The following is a 27,714-nucleotide window of genomic DNA, read 5'->3' on the forward strand; positions in this document are numbered from 1 at the left end:
AAAAACAAACTTTCAAAGTGCAAAAAGTACAGAAAACAAACAGTAATGCAGTAAATCAACTTTGCAGAGCTTATTTAGTTATAGAAACTCGCTTTTAGGTGAAATAAAGCAGTCGGAGATAAAAAGCCAAAAAATACTTATAAATCAATGGAAAGTCAGTCTTCTACTCGCTGCTGCTTGTAGAACTCTGCAGGACACCACGAGGAGCTGTGCTGAGTCTAATACAAGCACAAAAGCATGCTAAAGCGGGCTTTATAGCAGGGGGTTAGAAAGAGCTAGGAAATGGCCCAAAACAGCCAATAAGCTACAAGTTACTGGGCTGGAACCACTCCTTAAGGGACAGATAGGCTGCTCAGAGCTCCCCACTCCCACTGGTGAAGAAACAAGCTTCCTCCTATCCAAACAAGGATATGGACAACACAGGAACTATGACACAGCCCAGAGATCAGCAAAATCTGAAGACTGGACTATGCTAGTTCAGTAAAGGAGGGAAACAAGGATATATTTTTGTTTTTTTTTTGTTTTTTTTCACAGAAAAACAGAAAATAGATACAGTGGCAACAGTAAATGCTTTAAATCGGCTAGCACACTTGAGTGTGTAGCCTACCAGTTAATTTAAGCAAAAAACAAACTTTCAAAGTGCAAAAAGTACAGAAAACAAACAGTAATGCAGTAAATCAACTTTGCAGAGCTTATTTAGTTATAGAAACTCGCTTTTAGGTGAAATAAAGCAGTCGGAGATAAAAAGCCAAAAAATACTTATAAATCAATGGAAAGTCACTCTTCTACTCGCTGCTGCTTGTAGAACTCTGCAGGACACCACGAGGAGCTGTGCTGAGTCTAATACAAGTGCAAAAGCACGCTAAAGCGGGCTTTATAGCAGGGGGTTAGAAAGAGCTAGGAAATGGCCCAAAACGGCCAATAAGCTACAAGTTACTGGGCTGGAACCACTCCTTAAGGGACAGATAGGCTGCTCAGAGCTCCCCACTCCGACTGGTGAACAAACAAGCTTCCTCCTATCCAAACAAGGATATGCACAACACAGGAACAATGACACAGCCTAGAGTTCAGCAAAGTCTGAAGACTGGACTATTCTAGTTCAGTAAAGGCAGGAAACAAGGATATATATATATTTTTTTTTTCACAGAAAAACAGAAAATAGATACAGTGGCAACATTAAATGCTTTAAATCGGCTAGAACACTTGAGTGTGTAGCCTACCAGTTAATTTATGCAAAAAACAAACTTTCAAAGTGCAAAAAGTACAGAAAACAAACAGTAATGCAGTAAATCAACTTTGCAGAGCTTATTTAGTTACAGAAACTCGCTTTTAGGTGAAATAAAGCAGTCAGAGATAAAAAGCCAAAAAATACTTATAAATCAATGGAATGTCAGGCTTCTTTGCTGCTTGTAGAACTCTGCAGGACACCACGAGGAGCTGTGCTGAGTCTAATACAAGTGCAAACGTGCGCTAAAGTGGGCTTTATAGAAGTGGGTTAGAAAGATCTAGGAAATGGCCCAAAATGGCCAATAAGCTACAAGTTACTGGGCTGGAACCACTCCTTAAGGGACAGATAGGCTGCTCAGAGCTCCCCACACCCACTGGTGAACAAAGAAGCTTCCTCCTATCCAAACAAGGATGTGGACAACACAGGAACAATGACACAGCCTAGAGTTCAGCAAAGTCTGAAGACTGGACTATTCTAGTTCAGTAAAGGTGGGAAACAAGGATATTTTTAAGCCCCATAGGCAGGAATACTCGCCATAACTGATTGTAGCTCACATTTGCAGTTAGAATGGCAGGTGCAGGAGGGGGTACATGCTTCTGAGTGCAGCGTTGGGGCATCGAGGAGTCGAAATACATGGTTTGGCTCCTTGTCCACCATCATGAGTCAAGACTCCTGCAGGGCCAGTTCCAAGGGAAGGAGTACAAGGCTGAGGCTTGGAACCGGTTAGCTCATGACCTCACCAGTGTCACAGGAGTTCCTCGCACTGGTGAGCAGGTCCGTCACCACCATGCAGACCTGAAGAGATGGAAGCAGGACCGCCTGAACCAATGGGTACAGGAGGCCCGTGGGATGCAGGATACCCCACGACTGAGTATGTAGCCATGGAATGCAGTATGCAAGAATTGATAATTGATTCTGTATAATGGATAGGTATGTCTCAATATCCCTTCATTTACTTTACAGCTGCAGGTGACCGTGCTGTGAATCAGCAAGCCTATGCTGATAGGCTGCTAAGGCTGCACCATCAGGTAGGTTAGTGATTATTCTGCATGTATTGTTATATAAAATAGGAAATAAAGTGTTGTAGTACATTAATACAGCCATAAAATGGCCTGAATAAGTCCTCTGCATGTACTGTCATAAAAAAAAGTCAGAGAGACAGTAAAAGAGCGTAGTAACCCATTAAGAAAGGTAACATATGTCTGGAATAAAATCTCTGCAGGTACTGTCATATAAAATAAGTGAGTGAGCCTGAAAAAGAGTATTCTAACCCATTAATAAAGGTATAATATGTCTTGAATATGTCTTCCATATGCACTGTTATAACAAATAAAGGAGTGAGCCTGTGGAAAAGTGTGTAATGTCAATAATAAAGGTTTAAAACCTGGAGTGTGTGTGTGTGTGTGTGTGTGTGTGTGTGTGTGTGTGTGTGTGTGTGTGTGTGTGTGTGTGTGTGTGTCACTTAGTTTGAAATGTTGTTGTACCCTTGCATTATATAAATAGTACTGTTTTAAAAAGTGCTGGCAACCTAGATTTCTGCAATCCCATCTAAAGTGGGTGATGGAAGTGCTAGTAACTGTGAAGCATATATACAGTCCTCAACAGTCAGTTACTGGCTGGCATGCATAAGTAAATCTGGCACACGAGTAGCATGCTAATATGTTCCCCAGAAATGTGAGTGTGCTTCAATAAATGCAGGGTTCTGTACAAATTGAAGTGAAAATGTAATGTAAAAACATCCAAATATGTAGATAAAGAAATATAAATGCAATCATGAAATATGTAGCAGTAACATCTGCATCTTGGACAGTTAGTATGTCAGATATAGGTCAGGTATATATTGAACTAGCCAAACCCATTACACAACCTAATGCATGGTGGCAAGTGTAATAATACATGTACGGGATATACACTTGCAGTCACTATGAATGTAGTGTAGACTAAAAGTAATTATAAGATGTTAACTGAGGTTTTTTTCTACACCCTACTGTTTGTGCATAAACCATGCAATTCCACACCTCAATGGGTATGTGTAATCTTAAATATTTGTTGAGACATATGTCCTATTGTTTTATAAATATTTGCATTCATGTTGATGCATGTGCCCTGTTCAAACACCACATTCATGGTGGCCTGTTGCTACCAAACATCCCTGCATGCTGTTGGAATATCCACTGTCGTTCAATATATGCATGTGTTATGCTTGCTGTTCAACTGTTGGAACCTTGGTGTGTTGGGTTAATGGGAATATTACTGCATGCTGTTACAACTAATCTGGAATGCTGTTGTTTATGTTGTAATTAAACACACCTAATCACAGAACATATGGGAAGGCCGGTCCCAGCGGACCCACCTGTCCCTCCTTCGTTGGCGAGTGCACCTGGCACCAGCAGCTCCGGTGCCCAGCCCGGGCTCCCCTCCTCCATTGGTCCTGTGGCACCTTCGGGTGGAAGTGCTGCAGGGGATGGGGCTCATCCCCCCCATGCAAGCGTGGGCAGAGAAGGATCACCTGTCATCCTTCGAAGGGTCCAGGCTGTGGTGAGTAGGGAGATCCAGCGTTCAGTCGCTGATCCCCTACGCCAGCTTGAGGCAAGAGTGGCACATCTATCGGGTGAGCCTGCCCATCCTACACAGCCCTCAGCACAGCCACCCTCGGGGCTGCGAAGGTGCAGTGGTGACTGCCCATGGGTGGGGATCTCAGTTCCAATGTTACCATCTGTGGGCTCATGGGCTTGCGATTTCCAAGCAACCTTTCCCGTCAATTGCGTTCACCCACCCCATGTGTCAAATTCCGCCCCTGTATGCGTCTTGTTTGTCTTGTCTGTTTACCTCCCCAACCTACCTCCCCAAATATACCTACATCCCCTATCTCACATTCCACTCTCACCTGAAAAAAAAAAAGGGCAATCTGTTCCCACAAAAAAAATTATGTCCCATACATAGCTGCCCATTTCACACACATGTCTGCTGGACATGTAAACTGATAATTATAATTGGCAGTACAACATACTCTGTTGTCCTCACCCCTCTCTCAGGGGTGAAAGGTTTCAAATTTCACACCAAATTTTGAACATATGCACAGCTGTTGCTGGTAAAGAAATGGGCAGCTATGGGCCTTCCCTACACCCTTCCTGCACATCCCAGCTGGTTTCCCTACTGTCTTTCCCTCTTTGTGCCCCATTTTTCACCACTTTCCTATCTCTCCATTTTCTTTTCTTTCAAAGAAATTAGCACAGGGGTTAGCGAGAGTAAGCACTTTTAAGCAGTAGTTAGCAGGGGGATGCAAGTGTGAGCTTGTGTGCTCTTAGCTAAGCATTGCTAAGCGTCACGCAAACCCATGCAAACCCGCTTACAACTGCTTAAAAGTGCCTTAGTCAGTCTGTATGACAGGGCCCTTGTACTGCTCAGCAGCAAAATAAAATACCCCTGTCAGTCTCAAACCCCAGACCTTGGACTCAGAAGACTGCATGAAGTACCACTAAGTCACAGCAGATATACAATAACTTGGTGGTGAAATAAATATATCATGCATTACAATGAGGTAATGTAAAGGGAAAATGGGAATGGCATAACACAAATCTTGTTCTGTGGCCCTTTACCAGCAGGTGTTGTGGAATTGCATGACATGACTGTGAAAAGAGAACCAGCCATGCTAGTAGGGAATAATGTTACAGTAGCACCTTACAAACCCCACACAGTATCAGAGCAGGATAAACACTGGCATATTTGAATAGGTTAGAGGCCAGACCTCCCAACTGTGATTGATTTACAGGGATGTCCCTGATTTGTAAACAAATGTTAGCTGTGCCCCTCTGACTCCCTGTGAAATGTATTAACAGTAGGCAGAAAGGTGGGGAATCACACTTAATGAAAAATGTCAGTAAGTGAGAGTAGATACTGCTTGCATGTCAGAGAAGGTGTAGTAATACATATGCTCCGAGTCTCCCAAAGTCTCAACTGAAACATGTCTGTAATATATTACAGGTGTATCCCACTTATATGTACCTTTCCCTGAGGCTGTTCAAATATATACCTGAGAGTATCTGAGGCCTGGAAGAGTCAGAAACATACAGGCATATCAGCTTATCTGCTGTTACATACTCTGCAAATAGCTGTAGAAGGAATTCCACAAGCATGGCCTTATGTAGGAGTACAACACAGAAATATCAAAGGATGTAGCCATGTACTGCTGGCAACCACCTGTGACAATGCCATTGTTCAGGTGCTGAAAAGACTGGTGTGGTGCACAGACAAAGAATACTAGGCTAAACTCTGTCTACCAACTGGATATGTCCATAGGTGGGAGCTACTCAGACAGACTACTTGCCTTGATAGACTAACAGGTACGCAGCAACTCTGTATGTTCAGCCAGATAAACATCACACGATAATAAAAATGCTCTCTGCAGTTCTGCATCCCTACCCAAAAGTACTATATACCCGTGTATTCAGGCACAACTAAGGGTGTAGGTGGCATACTCAGTACTGAAATATGTCCAGTTGTCCTGAGCAGACTGTGCTAATGTCAACACAAACAAATCACATACTGTTCAGAAGTGAGTAATGTACTAATGACAGTATAGCAGTTCACAAACAGTGCATGTGCCTGGTATTCATAATTGGTAGTACAACATACTTTGTGTCCTCACCCTTCTCTCAGGGGTGGAAGGTTTCAAATTTCACTCCTAATGTATTGCACAGCTGTTGCTGGTAAAGAAATGGGCAGCTATGGAGCTTCCCCACACCCATCCTGTAAATCCCGAGCAGGTTTCCCTACTGTTTTCCCCTCTTTGTGCCCCCTTTATCACCACATTCCTATCTCCCCATTTACTTTTCTCTAAAAGAAATGAGCGCGGGGGGTTGCGGGAGTAAGCACTTGTAAACAGTACTGAGCGGTTTTGTACCAGTGTGCGCATGTGTGCGCTTAGCTTAGTATTGCTAAGATAAGATAAGCTAAGCTAAGCTTAGCTTAGTATTGCTAAGCATCGTGCAAACCCGCTTACAACAGCTTAAAAGTGCCTTAGTCACTCTATATGGTAGGCCCCTGTTCTGCTCAGCAGCAAAATAAAACACCTCCATCAGTCTCAAACCCCAGTCCTTAGACACACTAGACTGCATGAAGTACCACTAAGCCACAGCAGATATACAATAACCTGGTGCTGAAAGAAATATATCATGCATTACAATGAGGGAATGTAAAGGGAAAATAGGAAAGCCATAGGAATACATTGCAATAACTACTTTTGTATGGCAGTTAATCCTCTAATTCGAAAATAAAGTACATGCTACTATGTATCCTGTGTTAGCATTCTGAGGTGTGAGTAACATTACACACTGAGAAGAGTGTAGTGGAAGAAGCAACAGTCAGGTTTCAGTACAACATGCATATCTCTGTCTACAACCCTAACTTTAGATATGAGACATATACCAAATTCTGACTGAGACAACAGTGTCCACAGCAAACAAGCATGGGCCCCACCTAGGCAAACTAAAAGGGCTACGCCTACCTAACCTAGCATTTTATAGCAGTGTCCTGTAATCACAGTGAGTACTGCAATTACCACACAGCAGGCTGCATGCAATTACTAAATGGTGGGCATCAATTGGTGTAGAGGCCATCACATGCACATGTGCAGATACCTAGAAAAGCAGCCTGTACTTGCTGTTCACACATGCAATACTATCATTGCAGCAACCGAGAGAGAGAGAGCAAGAGCGAGAGACAGAGACAGACAGACAAACAGAGACAAAGACAAAGACAAAAGGGCAGTCACAGAGGAAACCCACACCAAAAAAAAAACAAAGTCAACAGTTACACCAGATGGAGGTGAGAAATACAAAGGTAAGGTATGTAATAGATATGTATTTGCTGGCATCCGATTGATGTGTTTGAAGGGTACTCTACATACTGTGAATCATCCATATCTGGCAGCAGTACATATTTATATGTATATGCACATGTCCATAGGGCAAGGGACATACTACAAGTGTTAGTGAAGGGTGGACATATATATGTTGTTGAAGGTTGCTATGTGCACATTTCTGTGTAGGTTGTAGTGTGTGTGGCATAGAATACAGCAAGCAGTGCTGGAATATGTCATGTGGTGGTTAAACGCTGTGGTACTGAATTGTCAGATCTGCTGTGTTACAGCAAGTGAGGCCTGCTACAGCTACATGTCCTGAGGACACCCAAATGCATTCTGCACAACACTGTGCAATATTGTTACATAACCGTATGTCTCACAACTGTTGCATAATTGATATCCCCACCATGAAAGGTGTGGAGTATATGTGCCTATATGTGCATCTATATGTACAGCAATGGATGTTTACATGTATGTGTATAGATATGTATGTATATATATATATATATATATATATATATATATATATATATATATATATATATGTATATGTATATGTATATATATATATATATATATATATATATATATATATATATATATATATATATATATATATATATCTGTATATATATATATATAGAGAGAGAGTGAGAGGGAGACACAGAGTCATACGTACTGCAACAAGTGCCTGGTGACCAAGGCATGGACTGAAGACCAGTGTTGATACTGAAGTGCCATACCCCATTCCAAAGTACTTTACCCAGTAACTACCACATAGGTGGTAGCCTGCCTAACACTGAAGGTGTCAGAAGGGAACATGGGACACAGGTGGACAGTAGCCCCCCTTTGATAATCACAGTGCCACACTAGTCTTGTAATCTGTCTACGTGGTAAGTGTCATCACAATAGGTGTGTCATCTAGGGAAATATAGGTCAGTGTTCCCCTCTACTCATCACAATGCTCTGTGTGGTATGTACCTCACATGACAACTACAGCAGGCGGAAAGGCCACAGACATACCTCACAAAGGATAATACTGGCCGCAAACAGATGCCCAATGCAGACTGACTCACAAAACCACATCTAGACTGTATTGCATACTGGCCACACAGAGGTGACCTCTGCCAGACATACAGAGGTATGTCAGACCCATAGCTGGGTGACAACCACCATGGCTACATATCACAATCCCTCTGGGATACACACTCTAGGGCCCTAAACCTCGTCAGCTCACTAAACAGTACATGCTGGACGGATAGGTTCCTATCCCAGAGATGTGCCATATACTGGAATAGACCACCTAGCAATAGCAAAGAAGGCTCCTCATTAGCAGTTGTCATAAATACCCCTGATGATTGTTTGGGAGGTTGGTAATACACCCCAGGAATTCCCTCTGTGGCTCCGGTTGACAGGGGCAAGCAAAATCAAAGTGCAGGTGTGTCAAATACCAGGGTAGCATATGGCTAGGCAGCTGTAGGCCCTAGGGCCAATAGCATATTACCTACCCATGACACTATGCACTCACACATGTACTCAATGCAATACCTGCTATGTGAGGTTGAATAAGTGTCACGCTGAATGTGTGCAAGGTCTGTAAAGGTGTGGTAGGTTAGTGTGAAGTTGTATCTGACATGGTAGTGTCTATCCTAGTTGTGAGGCCAGCAAAAGATGTGTATTGTACTGTTAGGCAGACATAGTAGTATGGCATACGGTGTGACATAGTTCCTTGTTGATGACTGTGGTGTATCATTGTAGGCTAAAGCAATACATGTATGCTTACTGAGTGGCACTGCTGGTGAATCCAACTCCCATATGAACTGTAGTGCTACCTGAAGCTGTATGCCTAAACAACACAGTATGGTGTGTGTTCACATTGCTTGGAAACACTGTCTTGTTTGTTTCCTGTAGTCTGCACAGAGGACATAACTCAGGAATAAGGGCTTGTAAGTAGTGGCACACAGTACTGTATGGTACACAGGTAAAGCTCATCTGTGTTGGCATACAGTGGAATGGGGTATGGCACTGCAGTATCAACACTGGTCCTCAGTCCATGCCTTGGTCACCAGGCACTTGTTGCAGTACGTATGACCCTGTGTCCCCTCTCACTCTCTCTCTCTCTCTCTCTCTATATATATATATATATGTATATAAATATATATATATATATATATATATATATATGTATATAAATATACATATTGTATGTTTGTCTGATGTGTGTGTAATGATGCCTGTACCATGGCCGCAATCATATGTGTGTTACAGGGTATACGTGTGTATCTAGCAACATATATGCTCTGTTACAGCAGTATGCCACCTATAGTAACAACTGTGCACATGCGATAGGCAGGACTATGGCATCAGCGACTAAAGTGGTTGGATGGTACTACTGTAACTGTACTTTACATTCATTGCAATGGATGACATCTTTGTGCATTGGCGTGATATATACCCTTGTGGCGAGGTTGTGCATTGTGTCACAAACAGTGTGCCAGGTACTGTTGTATAATGGTTTGAGATATAGAGTGTGCCAGGTACTGTTAGTCAGTTGTGACCTGAGAACCATTAAGTGGTATTGAACATGTGTATCCTCAGAGAGACAAATGGATGGTATATATGACAGTAAAGTGATATCTGTGGTTAAAGGTGTACAGTGTGCCACAGGACTCACTCACACATATTGTTCATATCTCTTTCAGCCAGATGGCCCACCAACGCAATCCGCCGTACACAGCAGCAGAGGAAGAGGAGATACTGCAGGGCCTGGTGCAGCAATACATAATGCTGTTTTCCAGAAGCAGCCAGCACCACCAGAAGCGGACTGCACTGTGGCAGGACCTTGTTCATCGGGTAAATGACATAGGCATGCATAACCGGACATATGAGCAGGTACACCATCACTGCAGTGATTTAACTAGACATGTCTGGCGGCATGCGTCTGATATCCAAAGACAACAGCTTGCCACGGGTGGTGGGGTGGCCATTCATCCCCCCCTCACCAGAGTGGAGGATCTGCTCCTAAGCGTGGTGACTCCTGGACAACAGCAGCAACACCCACTGGCATGTGTTGTCATGGAGGCCGGAGCCACCCAGCATGTTCATATGGAGCGAGTAGGTAACATGCCCTATCTGTAGACTACAGTTAAGTGTATTGTTAGATTATGTCTACGTGAGATGTGTACTGTGTGTTTAGCAGTTGTGCTGCCTAGTGTTGTGCAATACTGATACTTTGAATATTATCTGTACACCTGTGACTGTTGACTGTTGTTCTACTGTAGTTTAGCATACCCACAGTAGCAATGCCACAGTTGTGGCCACTGACGACCTCTCTCATATTCTCGTAGGTCCCTCTGGTGTGACAGGAGGGCAGATGGTCCATGCTGGTGAGTGTGGTATAACTGCAATGTTGGTAATGAAATGTGCATGTCATAGGTGAGGTGTAGGCCATGTAGACATAACACACCTATGCATAATGCATGCCGTGCATGTTTGCTGTAAGACATTTCCCAGCTCAGTAATATCAGTAGCTGCCTCAATGACATGCAATACACAGAGCATCAGACACAGTTGTGGCAACACCTTACTGCACATTGGATAGGCATAGTTGCTACAGCTGTACACAACAGAACACATTTATCATACACAGTACACAAAAACATTTTTATATGGCATTACCACACACACGCTGTAAGGTCACACCTCAGTATCCCACATGTCATGCACACACACATGATGTACCTCAGGGGTAGAGGCCTATCGTGGGGCTGTGCAACACTCTTCCACACATAACACAGTCATGTTAGGCAATGCTCCCTATTGGGCACCTCACACACCCATGTACAAAATGGCTGTGTAATTGTGAACATAGCCACGGCACTGCAGTTCAGGTACAGCATGCTAGGCAGTGGTCTTACACATATTAGTAGCTGTGAGTGACCACAAGATGCATGATGATGATGGAACATGGTACTACACCCCATCCAGTTACAGTGACCACAGTACTACTCATAGCAGTCATTGCTTTGCACCTCAATGTTGTGTGTGCAAACATATGCACCTATACACAATATGCATAGCATGTTGTGTGTGTGCTTACATATGACAGTATACACAATATGCACAGCAGTCGCCATCCGAACAAAGTGTCACATATATCTCCTGGAATGCTAGTGGGTGTATAGGTCACATGACACACATTGGGTATGTGTGGTGTTTAATGTTGCAGTCGTGTAGCATGCCATGTCATGGCTGCCACCGACATATCTGCAATATGTCCCACACTCACCATAACCACTGTACAATGGCCATGTCGAGCATTGGGATTCCTTCACGTCTACATGCACCACTCATCCCGTGTGTGTACATAGCATGCATGTGCTTCACCTGTGCCCACTATTATTTGCTATGGACACAGACACTGTACTCAGACATGGAAATCTATGTGTCACACAGATAACACATGCAGCCATGGTATATATACCTGTGAGTGATGGTGCACAGGGAATTGCAGAGCTGATGATACTTGCACAGCAATGTTGTGTCCATGTACACATTGTGTTCCAGGGTGTAGCCAATCACTGAACAACTACACATATGCATCAAAGCCATGTATACTGTCATTAAATAGGGACATCTACACTTGCACTGCATGGTTTTGTGCAACACATATTCTGAATGCTGACACATGTGTGGTGACTGTTTGCCTTGTGATACTGTCACCCACCTTCACCCACTATTGAGTATGTGTTGGATTGCTGGTGTGTGTGTGTATGTGCTGTAGTGAGGAGTGTATTTGTGTGCATGTGTGCATGTGTTCATGTGTTCATGTGTGCATGTGTTCATGTGTTCATGTGTGCATGTGTTCATGTGTTCATGTGTTCATGTGTTCATGTGTGCATGTGTGTATGTGTTCATGTGGGCATGTGTGCATGTGTGCAGGTGTGCATGTGTGCATGCATCATGTGCAGACTGTAAAGTGCGTTTCCTGTCTTCCTCTCATGGGTGCTGAGTTTGGGGTGGCCGAAAGCGGCAGGGAACCTGAAGTCACTGCCACAAATAGTGGTGATGATGAGACATGTATTCTGGCATAGGAAGGTTTGACAGGGTCTGTCGTTGGCCCGCCAATCGACAGTACACGGCGTTCAACCTCATCTATGCGCACACTCATACTGTCAATACATCCCTCATCACCAATGGCCATAGGCGAGGGACAGCATACAGTTGGCATTGAACAGGAGAGTGTGGTACCCATGGCACTTGCATCCCCTCACAGCAGCCAAAGCCGGATTCCTGGAATGGTACCACATAGGCAGAGGTCCAGGGGTTCTTGGGGGGTGCACCGCTGGTCGTATTGCCCCTGACAGACGTGCCCTCACAGGTCTTACAACATCCAGTATGTTTCGGGCTGTAATGCAGACACAGGCATGCATAGAACGGTACACCAGACAGGGACTTAGGGCGCAGAGGGCCCATTACACCGCTATCAATGACAGCATCCGTGACCTTGCCAGTTCCATCCGGAAGTACACCGAGGTCATTGATAGACGTTGGGGGGAGACATTAGATGCCCTCCACAATATGTCTTCCATGACCCAGGACCATGCGGGATGGTTGAGATGTCGACGCGGATGCATGCCAGCAACAGCAACAGCTGGCAGTGGTCACAGATGGCCCACAGTTCACAGCCACTCCCGTAGTGGCAGTACCAGCCCCAGCAGTGCTGGGGCTGGCCTGTCCATTGACCATCCCAATAGACCACATGCACATGGCTCTGGCCAGTCCCAGCAGGGACATGGGTCCAGTCGTCATACCTCTGCCTCTGATGACAGTACCCAGTCAGCGTTGGTACCCGATACTGTCCGTAGCACCCCTGTCAGGCACAGGTACTGTGTCCGTGGTCGGAGACAGTGATCTGCACAGCCTAGCAGGTACAGTCTGTGGCTGTCCCACAAACTACTGTATATGGCAGCCACATGGTGGAGCTGTGTGCATGCAGACACACACATCACACATACACACACACATTACATCAACGTTGGCCCATGCTGTACTGTTGTCCTTCACACACACACACAGACATGTCAATTGGATGGGTCAATGTAAGGCTCTAGCAAACAACAACACACCCTGTGCATATAATGACACCTGTGCCACCTCCTGTCATCTGTAACATTGATGCAGGAACAGGCTAACATGGTGCTGATGCACAGGGTGACATTATAGCAGTGTAGCAATATTAGCAAGTTGTCAACAGGAAAGTGTAATGATATCCTTGTAGATATATCTGAGCAGGCATTATGCATCAAAGCTCTGATTGTCAATGTAGCATTGTTTACACCACTGTTAGGTCTGAGTATGTATTGTCCACCCATGTGCCACTTGGCTAAAGTGTAATGTGTTGCCAGCATGTGTTAGTGAGTGGACAGTACGTATGTGATGTGTGCAGTACAGATTAGCAAGTGCACATCTGTGAACATGGTGGGTGTGCACTGTCTGTATGTACATGCATAGTGGACACATGGGACGTGTGACATACCCTGTTGTGGCCAGTATGCATTCTACTACATATATGTACTAACATGGGTACACATATGTGTATGACATGGGTTGACACTATGCTGTGGGTGACACTGTTAATATCTGTGAATGATTTGTGGTCTGGTAGTATACACAACCTCAACAGCATGACTATAAACAATCATTGGATGATGTCCTGACAAATGACACACAGTCGTAGGGAACTCAGTAACAGTTGGATCCTTCTGGTACTATACTATAACACTAACCAGTGGTATTGACTGTCACCCATTCCTGGGACCACACCTGTTTGGCATATAGCCCCCTTAGGTACATGCAAACACACTAGGGATGTGTCCATCCACATCTGGAAATGCATGCATTGGCCTACAATGCATTCCCTGGATGGGACGCATATCCTACACAAGGGTATCATACAGACAGATACCTGTTGTCTGATACATGCTGTATAGCAGTAAGCCGACTATGGCATAGTCATCCACATTTACTATACATACTATCCCGTCAGTACCACATAGGTGGTAGCCCTCAACATGTATGTTGGGTTCCAATGTGTACATACAGCCTCATATTATGTCATGTGTCCCTTGGTATCCATATATCCATAGGTACTGTGGAGTCCCTCGGTGTATCACATAAGACATCAGAGGCCTGAATGCATATCCACAAGGCAGTTATACACTTATAAAGACTGTCCATTATTGCCAGTCATTGTTGTGTATGAACATGTCTGACATATACCCCAGGCATATACCCTCACTCACACTACTCTTTAGTAAATGTCATGGGTGTGTGTGGCACAGATGACCTTGGCCACAGATCACGACAGTGGATGGCCTTGTCACATGCATACATATGTGACCTACGATCTGAGAAGCAGTGGCACAATCTGTCAATGGAAACAAATGTATTCATGTAGTATGCAGGCTTCACACCTATGTACTGATTGAGGGGACATGTACACATATTTATTTGCCATGCAGATACCTGATGTGTGCAATGCACTTACTGTTTTAATCATAATATGTCATACCATAGTAAAAGCAAAACCCATACCGCATTGACCAACAGCGACACACACACTGCCAGCATTTGTAGGATTCAAACCCCTACCTAACTATGTTATGATACTAGAGAGAGATGCATTAGTACGACATGCTGTTTGTTTTACTGGGTGGTTTCTCTTCTCCTGCTGTATTTGTAGGATGATGACATCATCAGACTTTCCAAAGAGGAATGTACCTCTTTTAATGTGTTTTCCCAGTCTCCAAAAAGGGCACTCCTCTCAAAGGAAAACGCACACATACACATACACATGACATGAACATACCACAGTTGGTAGGGTTGTGTGTTAATCAGCTTCCAATAGCCCTGTTTATGACTTCAACCATGATGGACTCCATGGCCTTGCAGATCAGACTTCATAGGCTTACTGGACTGTACTTCCCATGGTGTGTTGTGCACCAACACTTGTGGGGACTGCCATATGTTGCTTTAACACATTCAACGGTTCCACATCCTGTGGAGGGGGTGAGGCTCAGCTGACTGTTCAAGTGCAGGGTCTGTTTGTTCTGTAGTTTATGCATGACACATATTGGGAAACAATGTATTCCACTTACTGCCATGCTTTTGGCATTGGGGGTAGCTGTTCAGCCATTCTACATGTGATATATCCTGGTATGATGATATGGACTATCATCAGTGGGAGGTGGGCATGCATATATGGGCCTGTCTGACAGGATGTCAGCATTGTCAGTCAGGTACAGTTGGCCCTGACTCAGGACATATATGTGTGTACATTGCTATTTATGACATAGCTGAAGGTGGTGTCATGATTCAGTCTGGACTCCTTCTCAGCTACTCTTTACAAAACACCAACGAACCTGAGCACTAATCCCTGTTATACTCTTTTACACACTCAACACCCTATTGATCCTTTGTGATCAGGCTACAGAGTATGTCATCATAATATCCTGGCATGTTCAGGGGTCGGTTTCGTGTGTACTCTCCAGTCCAGCTGGTGAATATTGTGATGTTGACACAATGTCACATCTGCCTCATGTACACAGACAACCCTTTCCTCCTCCCAACAAACTCAGATATATGTGAGAGTTGCACCTATATAGACATACAGGGTGCTGAACTCTCTCGACCCATGACTGGCACAGTCTATCAGGTGGTGAAGGTAACCACACACACCACATATCAGTCTCACATATACCTATAGCGACAGCACTCAAACCACATTATCACACATAAACATACTCGGATGCTGTAAATGAACTCTGCCTAAGCAGCAGAGACCTCCAAAGCAGACACACACACAACTGCTACCCCACTACAATACCTACATATCACAAAGTTCACAATGTCAGTGTGCCACAGAGTCACTGGTTTTTGGGTTAAACAACAAACCTAATACACTTGTAATAGGTGACACTTATTGTTAGACACACTGACATCCCACTCACCAGCCCAAACAAGGGAATAGTCACTTTGAGCTGTCTGTCGGGTGCCAGGATCTGCCACATAACACATGTAGCCAGGTCACTCAAAAGCAAGTACAGGACTGGCACCATCATTGTCCATGCTGGTGCGTAAAACCTCAGACGTTACACCCTGGACCACCTGACATGATACATGGAGGAACACTCTGATCATGTAGCCCAGGCCAGTATGACCCTGACCTTGTCTAGCATCTTACACTCACCAATTATGTTGTCACAGTATACAGACATATCACATTTAACAGTTGGCTAACAAATTGGTGTCATTCATTGGGGATCCAGTGTCTGTCAGCCTGTGGTGACATGCTCGACATGCCACGTAGCTTCACTATGGACAGCTTGCACCTGTCACCCCCTTGGACTTTCGAATGCTGGCTAAGGCTGTTGCTACCACCATAGTGCCTTTTTTAAGCAGGGCTCAAAAAACAAACCCACCTCCATAGACATTACAGGTTAAATGAAACTAAGGGTAATGCTGCTCAACACCAGATGAGTTACCCTCATATTGCGCCCACTCAGGACTCTCCTCAGTATGGAGGATAGTGATATCTGTGCACTAACAGGCGCCTGGTTCAGGCTCACAAATGCACACCAGCACTAACAGGTTATGTTTCATACCATGCTTTCTAACCATATGACTCGGAACAGACAACACAACTAGGGGAAGTATCCATATACATCACAGATACACACACCTCCAGGTTAGTAGCACTGCACAAAGCATCACAGACCATACATATGCAACTAACATTTTGCAAAACTGCCTTTCAGTTTATTGCCTGCTACAGACCACCCTCCCAAACTCAGGAACCACACTTGGCTTTCCTGGGAACAATGGAGAATATGAAGGTCTCCACAAACACCATTATATTGGGTGACTTCACATACACAAACATTGACTGGGGATACTACTCAAGCCCCAACACCCTCATCCAGCAGTCGCTACAATTTGTGAACCCATATGCTATGGCACAACCAGTCACCACAGCCACAAGAGGGGAATACATATTGGACCTGATCATGACCAACATGGGGACTCTATGTTCCCACACCAGTGATACACCCCTCATTGGTAAGGTCAGAACATACATTTATCTCACTGGACATCCATATCCCGTCCACACACCCATCCTGGGTAATCTTGGTGAACTTCTCATGAGCCAACATCTCACTTCACCAAAGCAGGGTGGTATCCTTCAGAGACCCTGGGACAGTGGCAAATATGGTTCAGACTGCTGAATCCTTTACATACACATTCTTTGGACACCTAGTGGACTGCATGGATTGTGCTATCCCAAATAACAACAGGACTCACTCCTCCAATGGCAGGGGACCTGTCTGGTAGACCCCAGCCATTAATAAGCTGTACAATGTCAGGGGGGAGCTGCTACATGATAGGGCACAATCCCAGACAGGGAAGGCATCTGTGATCTGTACTAGCAGACACCTATGTCACTCATGAACTTATCTAAGGGCAGCTTCTAATGGACAATTGCACCAGACATGTAGGACAATCACAAGGCCTTCTTCAGTTATGTGAGGAACCTGGGTGGGCACTCACTGATATGCTGTGAGTTACTACATACTGACTAAACTTACCCTGAACCCACTGGCATTGCCAATATCCTGGCAAACAGGTTCAGTGCAGATGTCTCCCCCACTCCCCTAAGGAACAACTATCCATCCCAACAGAGTGTAACCTCCCTGACATCACAAAGTAACAGGTGAGTGCTGCCCTCCACAAAGCATACATCACAGCATCAATGGGACCAGACAGTGTCCCGGCCTGCATCTTACACGTACTTCATGACAGATGTGACCCTCACATTATATCACTGTTCAATATCAGAGTTACTACGGGATATGTACCCAAGATGCCATACAGTGACAGTGGTCCCACTCCACAGAGTTGGTGCCACAACAGACCACAGACAATATCACCCTATAAGCCTAGCTAGCCTGTTCTGCAAAGCTATGGATTGTATTGTCATGGGACTCATACACATAGACATCGGGAACTTACAGACACTGTCCTACACATGTCAGCATTGTTGTGTGCAGATCTTGCATCTTGAACCTGTTTATATTCTTTAAACGGTTACCAGGTCCATCGTCATAGGGACAGTTGTCCACACATCCTACCTGAACCTTGCAAAACCCTTCAACACAATAACCCACTCGGCCATTATGCATAGACTCACCAGCGTCGATATGGACACATATCTCACACGATGGATTCCTACCTGGATCAGGGATAGCACCCTCATGGTCAGAATTGCAGGTGCCATGTCTGACTATACACCAGTTACACATGGCATCCCACAAGGCTCGGTCCTGGGACCTCTCTTGTTCAGTATATATTTGTCTGACGTACAGGCTACCACAGGGGGAATATGGCTGACCATGTTCGCACTTGACTGCAAACTGGGTGCCTTAATCAACTCTCCAGCTGCCACATGCATACTCAAACAGGGTCTCACAGAGATGGATGACCAGTGCCTGAGCCATGGCCTACAGCTAAATGCCATTAGTTGCATAGTCATCCCCTTTGGGGATAACAACATGCCCACACATTACCACATAGGTAGTACTCCATTACATATGGTAGGAGTTGCTAGGGGTTTGGGGACACAACTTGTTCGTACTGACGCCTTTGACAATCACGTTGCCAAAGTGGTTGGACAGACCTATATAGGCCACCTTATCCCATATGGTTTCACATTTAGATCAAGTGAGCTCATTGCGCCCCTATACTCATCACAGCCATGCTTGGTTACAATGCCACATTTGGGGTGTACCTTACCCGACACCTGCAGCAACTGTACTGGCCACAGAAGTTCCTCAACAAGCAGATCTAGGGACTCACACGGATGCCCTGCACAGTTCGGATGCAGTAACTCCAGCTCTACTCAGTTGCTTACCACCTACTCGAATATGATGTGTGCCTGTTGTTTACAGAAATACCCAACACAGCATTACTGGGCATGCTCCACCTCAGGATATCCGACTCCCTTGGAGCTACACACTCCAGGGACATATACCTCAGCACAGATGTTAATAGGACATGCTGGAGGGACAGATTCTTATTCCAGAGGCTCCACTCCCTCCGTATTGTAATCCCGGTTTCACATAGGCAGAGCCAACCACTGACTACCTAAAGGAGACATCTTGATGACTGTATAGGTGATCATATGTTTACCCCTGGGATATCTTCTGTGTCCCTGCTAGACAGAGGCACACTAGCCTAAATGTACATGGGCTAATCTGTGTGACCTACTATTCATAGGCACACTGTAGTAAGCTGACAGGGTTGCAAACGCCAAACGCACTCTGGCTAGGCTTGTACATGCCCTAGGGCAGATAGCCTAGTATCGACCTCTGAATCTATGATAATGTTCGGGATGCACAATGTTTATTGCTGATACTGTTTGCATGTCTTTATCGTCTTTGCTTTCCCAGTTTCTATGAACAACTTAGGTATCTGCAGAACATATTTGATTATGACAGGGTTCCACTATACTATATATGTGTCTGTTGTCATATAACTGTATGCACAGGGTGGATTGCTGGATAGTGAGAGGTTCCTGGGTTAACACATGCAACTGCCAGGTATGTGTGGCCCACTGCTGTACTCAGACATAGCCTAAGTGTGTGAGCATGCCCAATTCAGGCTTTCCGTGTTTTGTTGCCTGACATTTGTCTCAGTTATTCAAGTGTGTGAGCATGCCCAGTGTGACCTTTCAGTATGTTACTATCTGAGGTTCACTACATTTGTTGATGTGTGTAAACATGACCAATATTAACATTTATACTGTGTGTGTTGGAAGTCAGGTTCTATTCTTACTGCAGGACTCACCTCTTTGTCATAACTCGACAGGGATTATGCTGTGCCTGCATGGTTTCCATGAGATACTTTGCATAGACTTATCAACATTTCTTCATACAGGCTGACCACTGCAATACTGTCATGGTTTAGTGGTTCAGTACTGTAACTATAGTGCACAGTATCCTGGGTTCGAGGCCCATCACTGCTTTATATTTTCATACTGAGCAGACCAGACTGCTTAAAGGCCAGTAGAGCACATATGAGCATGTTGGCTTTTGTTCAGCTATGCCCTACTTAGACCAGGCTTGTCTGACATTGCTCAATATTCACCAACATTGCTGGACATTGCCCAATATTACTCAAGACTGACCACAGTTGTGCTAGTTGGTGTGTGCAATTTTGTTTGCATATACTACATGGTGGTAAATGTTGTTTATCACTGCTTTATGTTGCTTAACACATGGCAATCATGCCTCAAGTGGTGCTGCAGGGCTGCCTATGTCGGATGCACATACTACACTCTCTATACATGTTTGAGAGCAGGTAGTGTCAACTTAGGCATCCCTTTTACTATATGTGCGAGTCTGAGAGAGGTATAATTTCCAGAGTTCCTACTGAGCCAGTGTATGTGCTATGCATTGCCTCTTTTCCAAGGCCAAAGCATACTGGGCATGCCTCCTTCTGCCTACTGGGTCAGGCTCAGGTTGTTCCTCCTCTGAGTCAGGCTCTGCCTGTGATGGCCTTGGCAATGATGGGGGACTGTTTGGCCCAGGCCTATGCTGGTCCTGCTGCAGCTGTTTTTGCAGGATCATATTATGTAGCATAGCAAATACCATGTCAATTTGGGTACATGTAGTTGGTGAGTACTGCAAGGCTCCACCAGATGTGTCTAGGCACCAGAACCGTGACTTGAGCAGCCCAAACACATGCTCGATTACATTTCATGTTTGTGTGCGTGCCTCATTATGGCATTCCTGTTCAGGTGTGTCTGTGTGTTTCTGATGGGTGTCATCAGCCACAGCTCCAGTGCATAGCCAGCATCCCCCACTAGGTGACCATGTAGGATGTCCCTATTGGCAAATGTCTGGTACAGCTGAATCAGACGCCAGGTAGGGGAATCATGGTAGCTTCCAGGGCAGCCAGCACACACATTCAGTATTATTCCCTGGGCATCACACACAACCTGGCAGTTGATGGAGGGGAAGCCCTTGCGGTTGAAGTAGACCCTACCCCGCTCACCGGCTGGTGCTTTGATGCGTATATGTGTGCAGTCTATTACACCCACTACCTCAGGGTATTCCGCTATTTGATGGAAGAGACGCATATTGCTGGCCAATACCTCACGGGAATTGGGGAAATATACATGATCACTGACATGTGCTGACATGGCATCCAGGAACTGGTGCAGTACCCTGGATGCTGATTCCTGTGATATCCCCATCATATCACCAGTTGGTCTCTGGAAGGTACCTGTTGCTAATATTCTTAGGCCAACACATACCTTGGTTTCCACTGGGATGGGTTCCCCTCTGTTGGTTCTGTGTGTGAGGTGTGGCCTGCACAGCTCAACAATTTGCTGCAGGAGGTCTCTGTCCACTCTATAGCACTCCACTATCTCCAGCTCATGTAGCCCCTGGTAGGTTACCCTGGGCCTGTACACTCTTCTCCGTCTCCTCACTGTGGGTTGTCCACCAGCATTTCCATTGTCACCACCCTCAGCATGTTGCATATGTCACCTTATAACAGCAATGGCAGCCCCTAACATTTCTGTCTCATTAAAGCTTTTTCAGTTTTACTTCTATTAGCTTACTGCAGTGTTGGGGGGGGGGCAGCGCCGTGCACACAAGCGCAAACACGCTCACAGCAGCTCACACACGTGCACACGTGCTTACATGGACTACAACTTGCTTATTCTGGTTAAAACGCGTGCACACCAGTGCAAACGCACTTACAACACTTTAAACAGCCTTATACATGCTTTCTCCAGCTTAAACGTGTGCACTCGTGCTTACACCCACGCACACTGTCTTACTCGGGTTTACAGGCGTGCACACGCATGCATACCTGCTCAGCAAGAAACTTTAGTGTTATCCACGGCATACACCTGCCATTTCTTGCCTTTACCTAGCCTACCTGTTGACACACCTCTTTCAATGATGTGTAAATGACAGCTGACACATGCCACTCTGCTCCAATGAGCTTCACTTCTTTCATACATACCCCACTCATGATGTCACCTATCTTCTACTCTGTTACTCCCCTTATCCTACTCCTACACTCCACTGACTGTGCTCATTTGCTATGCAAACTTGCAATTCACTATCCTAACCCTCCTTTGCATAGGATTGCCTACTAATGCTTGGTTACATCTCTTAGACTGAGCTTCCCCCCTTAGCAACCTCTACTCGGTGGCCATGTTGTCTTCAGCCTGCCATTCACTTGCCTTGTGAAATCATATTTGCTATAAAATCCACTTTTGTGGATCTTTATTATTGATTTTCTGCTTTTTAGGGTGCAGCGTGTTTGCGCGGCGCTGCGCTATGCTTAAACCCCGGAAATCGGGATGTAAAAAAAAGTTATTTTATTTTACTTTTGCATTACTTAACATTACCAATGGCTGTATTTTTGGCCATTGGCATGCTTCCTCTGGTAAATGCATCCTGTTTTTGGAGCTGTCAAGGCTCTGTTTTGCTATTTGCAGAACCGTACTCAGTTCTCAACTGAGTACGTTTCTGCAAATAACACTACTCCTACTCAGACAGGGTTGGGTTTCCTGGATCGCAAATTAACTACATTAGCATAGCTTTCACCTGCAATTGAGGTAATTTGCATATACCAGCCCTGTCCGTGTAGGACTAATTTTGAGAGCTCTGTTGCACTCCCCTAGCAGCTGTTCCTGGATCGCTCGGTGAACATGTTGGCTGCATGGAGTCTTACTATACTCTTAGACTCCGTGCAAGCCTTTGTGAATCCGACCACTACTCTATGAATTCTAGAATGTGCCTTTTGCCTATGTGAATAATGAGTAAAAAGTGATTCTGAATATGAGAATTAATTTATATTTCTAATGTGAAATAATTCAATATAATTTATTAACATCTCAGCAAAAGCCGATATTTTTCTTTTACCAGTAGTATTAGTATCTTTATCAGTCAGAATGCAATTAAACTCTCCTGCTAAGATATTACCTTTTGAGATTTGAAAAATCTGATCTAAATGTTGTTTTACAGTTTTGACTCCTATTCCTGGAATCTAGTAAAAATTAATAAAGATATATTGTTTTCTGTTGAATTCTGTAGTTACTAAACAAAGTATACCCTTATCGTCCTTCTATTTGTCAATAATTTAGGCTAGTGTAGAGAACTTTTCCACAATATAGCTATTCCTCATTTTTAATATAATGCAAACTAGTTAGCAAAGAATAATATTTGATATTAAGTCTGTTTGTCTCTTCCAACAGTAAAAGTGTCTCTTGTAAGAATATAACTTGGGAGTCGAATACCTTTAAATATTTGTACAAACTTCCCCTCTTGCAACTATTATTTAACCAATTAATAGTGCTAGAAATGCATTTAAGATATGACATTTAACTTATAGATAAGTAAATAAATGATATTTCCATAAATTCTAATTTGTAACAAATGATAAAAAACACATCCTCTATCATGAACTGCCTATTGATTGACATACAGCCAATTTTTTTAAGAGATTAACCATGAATCTATCGATAATTGTTGTAGATACCCAAGAAAAGCAATGAATTTTGATATTTAGTAAACATATGCTTTTAAACCCCTACATTCCTCACATGGAGTCTAATACTCCTAGCTTGAACATGAATTTTGATATTTAATGATATGCTTTTAAACCCCACCATTCTCCACATGGAGAGAGTGGCCTAATGGTTAAGTTGTTTGCCTTACAAACACAAGGTGCATGGTTTGAGTCTCACAAGGGATAATTGGCTATGCTTACAATGGTTCGCAAGGGCACTTAGCCTAGTACTAACCTATGGAGTCTAATACTCCTAGACTGAACAGCTAAGCTATCCAAGCATTTTCTTCCATCAACTAGCATGAGACCAGCTCCCCTCTACTACTTAGTAAAGCAAGATCTTTACTATCAAGTACATAAACACAATTTAGGACCCAAAAGAGCTCATAAACACAAAAAGCTCTATATTCATTTTATCTGTTTATAATATTGATCATGAATAAAACAAAAGCAAATTATAGCTAGTTCTAATATATTGTATACAAAGATAGGCTATGTGCCCTAAAAACAAATCAGTTTCTCCATATAATCCTCTGTTGCCATTCAATGTGGTTGTAATAATATCATCTATTAAGTGACATACAACAATATAACAGTGATTAGTCATTTTTCATTTTTGATAAGATGTAACTATAGTATAGCAATGTCACCCAAAACAAACTAACTTAATATAGAAGCTACATTTTTATTTATCATTATTTTTTATTATATGATGTGATTAATAAGTTTCAAACACATGCAAAACATAAATGTGCCTGCAACTATTATTTTCAATGTAGACTCATACCCATAGTCATCTTCTTCTGGCTTTTTCCAGTTAGAGATCACCACAGTGGAACTCCAGTCCGCTAATGATTGGCAGCAGATTTTTACAGTGTCAAGTTGCCAGCCCAACACCCAACCTTGAATGAAGGCACACCCATTCACACATGTCTTTCAAATGCCACTTGACCACAGGGAGGACATGCAGACTCCACACAGAATGCACTCCAGCCAAGAATCGAACAGGAGTACCTCTTGCTGTGAGGTGACAACACTACCACTGCACCACTGTGACTTATAGCCATAGTCATCTAAAATATCCATAATACCCCTGACTTTATGCTGTCTTAAAAAGTAGTAAAACAGAGTATACACATTCAAAAGATTCCCATGTAAATACCCATATAAAAAAGCAAAAGAAATAATTTGTAACTTTAAAATTTCTTTCCAACTACAAATAGAAAACAAGACAGCACAGAACTGTATATTTAAAAACATAACCCACAAAAATCCCAGTTTCCCAATGCCCACAAAACCAAATCATCTTTGTCTCATGTACTCTCTTCCCTCTTTTTCCCTTCTTTTTGTCCCATTTATATATGACAAATTATAAGAGAATAATAACTTTAGACATCTTTAATGATGTCTTTATACATCAGTTTATTATTCAGAAATGAGCTACCTTCTCATCAAAAAAGAGCAAATCTTTTATAATGTGAAGAAACTAGATTGCAAAGTTGGCAAAATGACAATAACATCTAAAGATACAGAATTTTATGAAAATTTTGTTTTTCAATTTTAAATATGTGTTTCATTAAAAGAATGCTCAATGTTCCCCCCTTATTCTAAAATGTTCCTTCTGTGTGAATGTTCATAAAAAGATTGCCCATTCAGTTAATACATACTCATCAGGTCCACCTTATTTTCCAGTTAGCATATTGAACCCATAAACCAATCAGATTGGTGAACTGTGAACAATTCTAATACATCTCTGAGTGGGATGAGTAAGCTTGAGCTACTCAGGCTGTAAAAAATCAAGTTTTTAAACTAGAGAGGAAAGCTCAATCAAAAAGGAAAAACAAGAAGCAAATCCCTGGATTCACTAATCCTCCATGCAGGACTACTCTTGTCCTACACTGAAGCACCAGTTTAAGAGGAGGACGGCAGCGCACCATGCATATTAAGGAAGGTGCGCTGCCTGAACACCTAATGCTACAAGAAGCGTGGACGAGTGCATGGGGTGTGGCTGAGAGCAGAGCTCTCAGAATAAACATGTCCCTGCAAAGTAGAACAGAAGAATGTGTACATAAAAGAGTGAGACAGCACATAAGTGTCAGCATATCCCCACCAACAGTCCCCATGTGTTCAACAGCAACAGTACACTGAAAAAAAAAAATGAAGAAACCCTTGTAGTAATGTTTTTATAACTCTGAGTACAGCTAACCGTAGGTGCATGGGTCTGCCCATTGCATAGCTATGGCTAAAGCAGCATGAAAGGCTGAAGATGATAACAAGGAAGGTACAGCAAATGAAGCAGTATAGCAATAGCGTAGTGGTCAGAGCATCCAGCTAAGGAGGAGGCATTCCCAGCTCGAGTCCCACTGCACCACATACCATTTTCCAAGTGTAATCTGTATACAAACAGTTATGTACATTTTATTGCTGTAGAACCTACCAAATAATTAAATGTGAACTGGAGTACAGTATGAAATGCACATGTGAGCAGTCAGCACCAGAATGAATAAGTCAGCAATAAGCAGGCGTAAGCACAGATAAGTAGAAGTAAGCAAATGTAAGCAATAGTAAGTGTGTGCAAGTGCGTATGGGCAGGGTGAAGCACCGCCGACACAGATCAAGCAAAGGAGACGCTACCTGCATGTAACACACTGTGACCGGAAGTTAGCAGTGCTAACCACTGTGCAAACCCCCTCACAATCGCTTGAAAGTGCCTTAAGCACACCATATCAAATGGCTGGTGTTATGAGTGGGTCTTTGTACATTAACGGAGTCAGTCGTAGGTATCACAAAGCATACGTGACACACAAGGTTGGCTGATATGCACATAAAACACAGTACCCAGCAATACCAGTCAACATTACCGGATATGTAGCTAAAGAATTAGAGTTATATGTGTCCGTATGAATACCCATAACTATATAGATATATACCTCCCCTCTCTGTAGTACAAATGTATACATACATAGAAAGACATATAAATAAATACCCACAAATACAGATATACATATGCAGACACCCATACATCCACATGTCATTAGATATATATACAGCAATATGTATATATATATATATATATATATATATATATATATATATATATATATATATGTGTGTGTGTGTGTGTGTGTGTGTGTGTGTGTGTGTGTGTGTGTGTGTGCAGAGATATACACAGATATATACCTATGATAAGATACAGCACCCAAGAATGACATATGTTCACAGGCTATGCCAATGGAGGTGAAGGGCCCAAGCAAGAAACGTGTAACATATAGCATGACCTCCCCCCACCAGCCGGACAGAGAAAACATACAAACAAACCCACAAACAATGTAAACAGTCCACTGCTCCCATACCACAGGCAGTATACAACCAAGGGGGGGATACAGTGGACCCGTCAAATCTAATCTTGGAACAGAAACAGGAGCATCCCTTGTGGGACACCCCAAAAATTGTCATATTATGGGAGGAAGCCCGTGCAATGACCTATCAAGGCGGGGTGTGTACATACACGGAATACAAGGGTGGGAAAGCCTGATGACCCATGGGTCGAGACAACATACGAGATGGGTCCCATGAAATGGAGAGTGGGCAGTGTGTAGTAGTATATTTAGACCTGACCAGCACCCAGAGTAAGGATGCGTGCTGTAGAGGAGGTGCAGGTGGGGGAACTATGGGTAGCTAATTATGGGTCTAGGAGTGCAGGTGTTTGTTGGTGTGGGTCCATACGGACAGCCCCAGTGATGTAAGCAATAGTGGTCATTGGGCAGAGGTGCCTCCCAACGGGCAGCCAAACCCGCTATGACTCCCACTGCAGCAAAGTCTATTTTACATGGCAAAGAACGGAATAACCAGATGTAGATGTATATATTTCAAGGTATGTGTGTGTATATCTACCCATAGCTACATGGAGATACACCTCTTCCTCTCTGTAGTACAAATATATACATACAGAGACAGAATACATATAAATACCCAC

Source organism: Protopterus annectens, chromosome 2.part0 (assembly GCF_019279795.1).
Source record: "Protopterus annectens isolate FY-2018-M chromosome 2.part0, PAN1.0, whole genome shotgun sequence".
Lineage (NCBI taxonomy): Eukaryota > Metazoa > Chordata > Ceratodontiformes > Protopteridae > Protopterus > Protopterus annectens.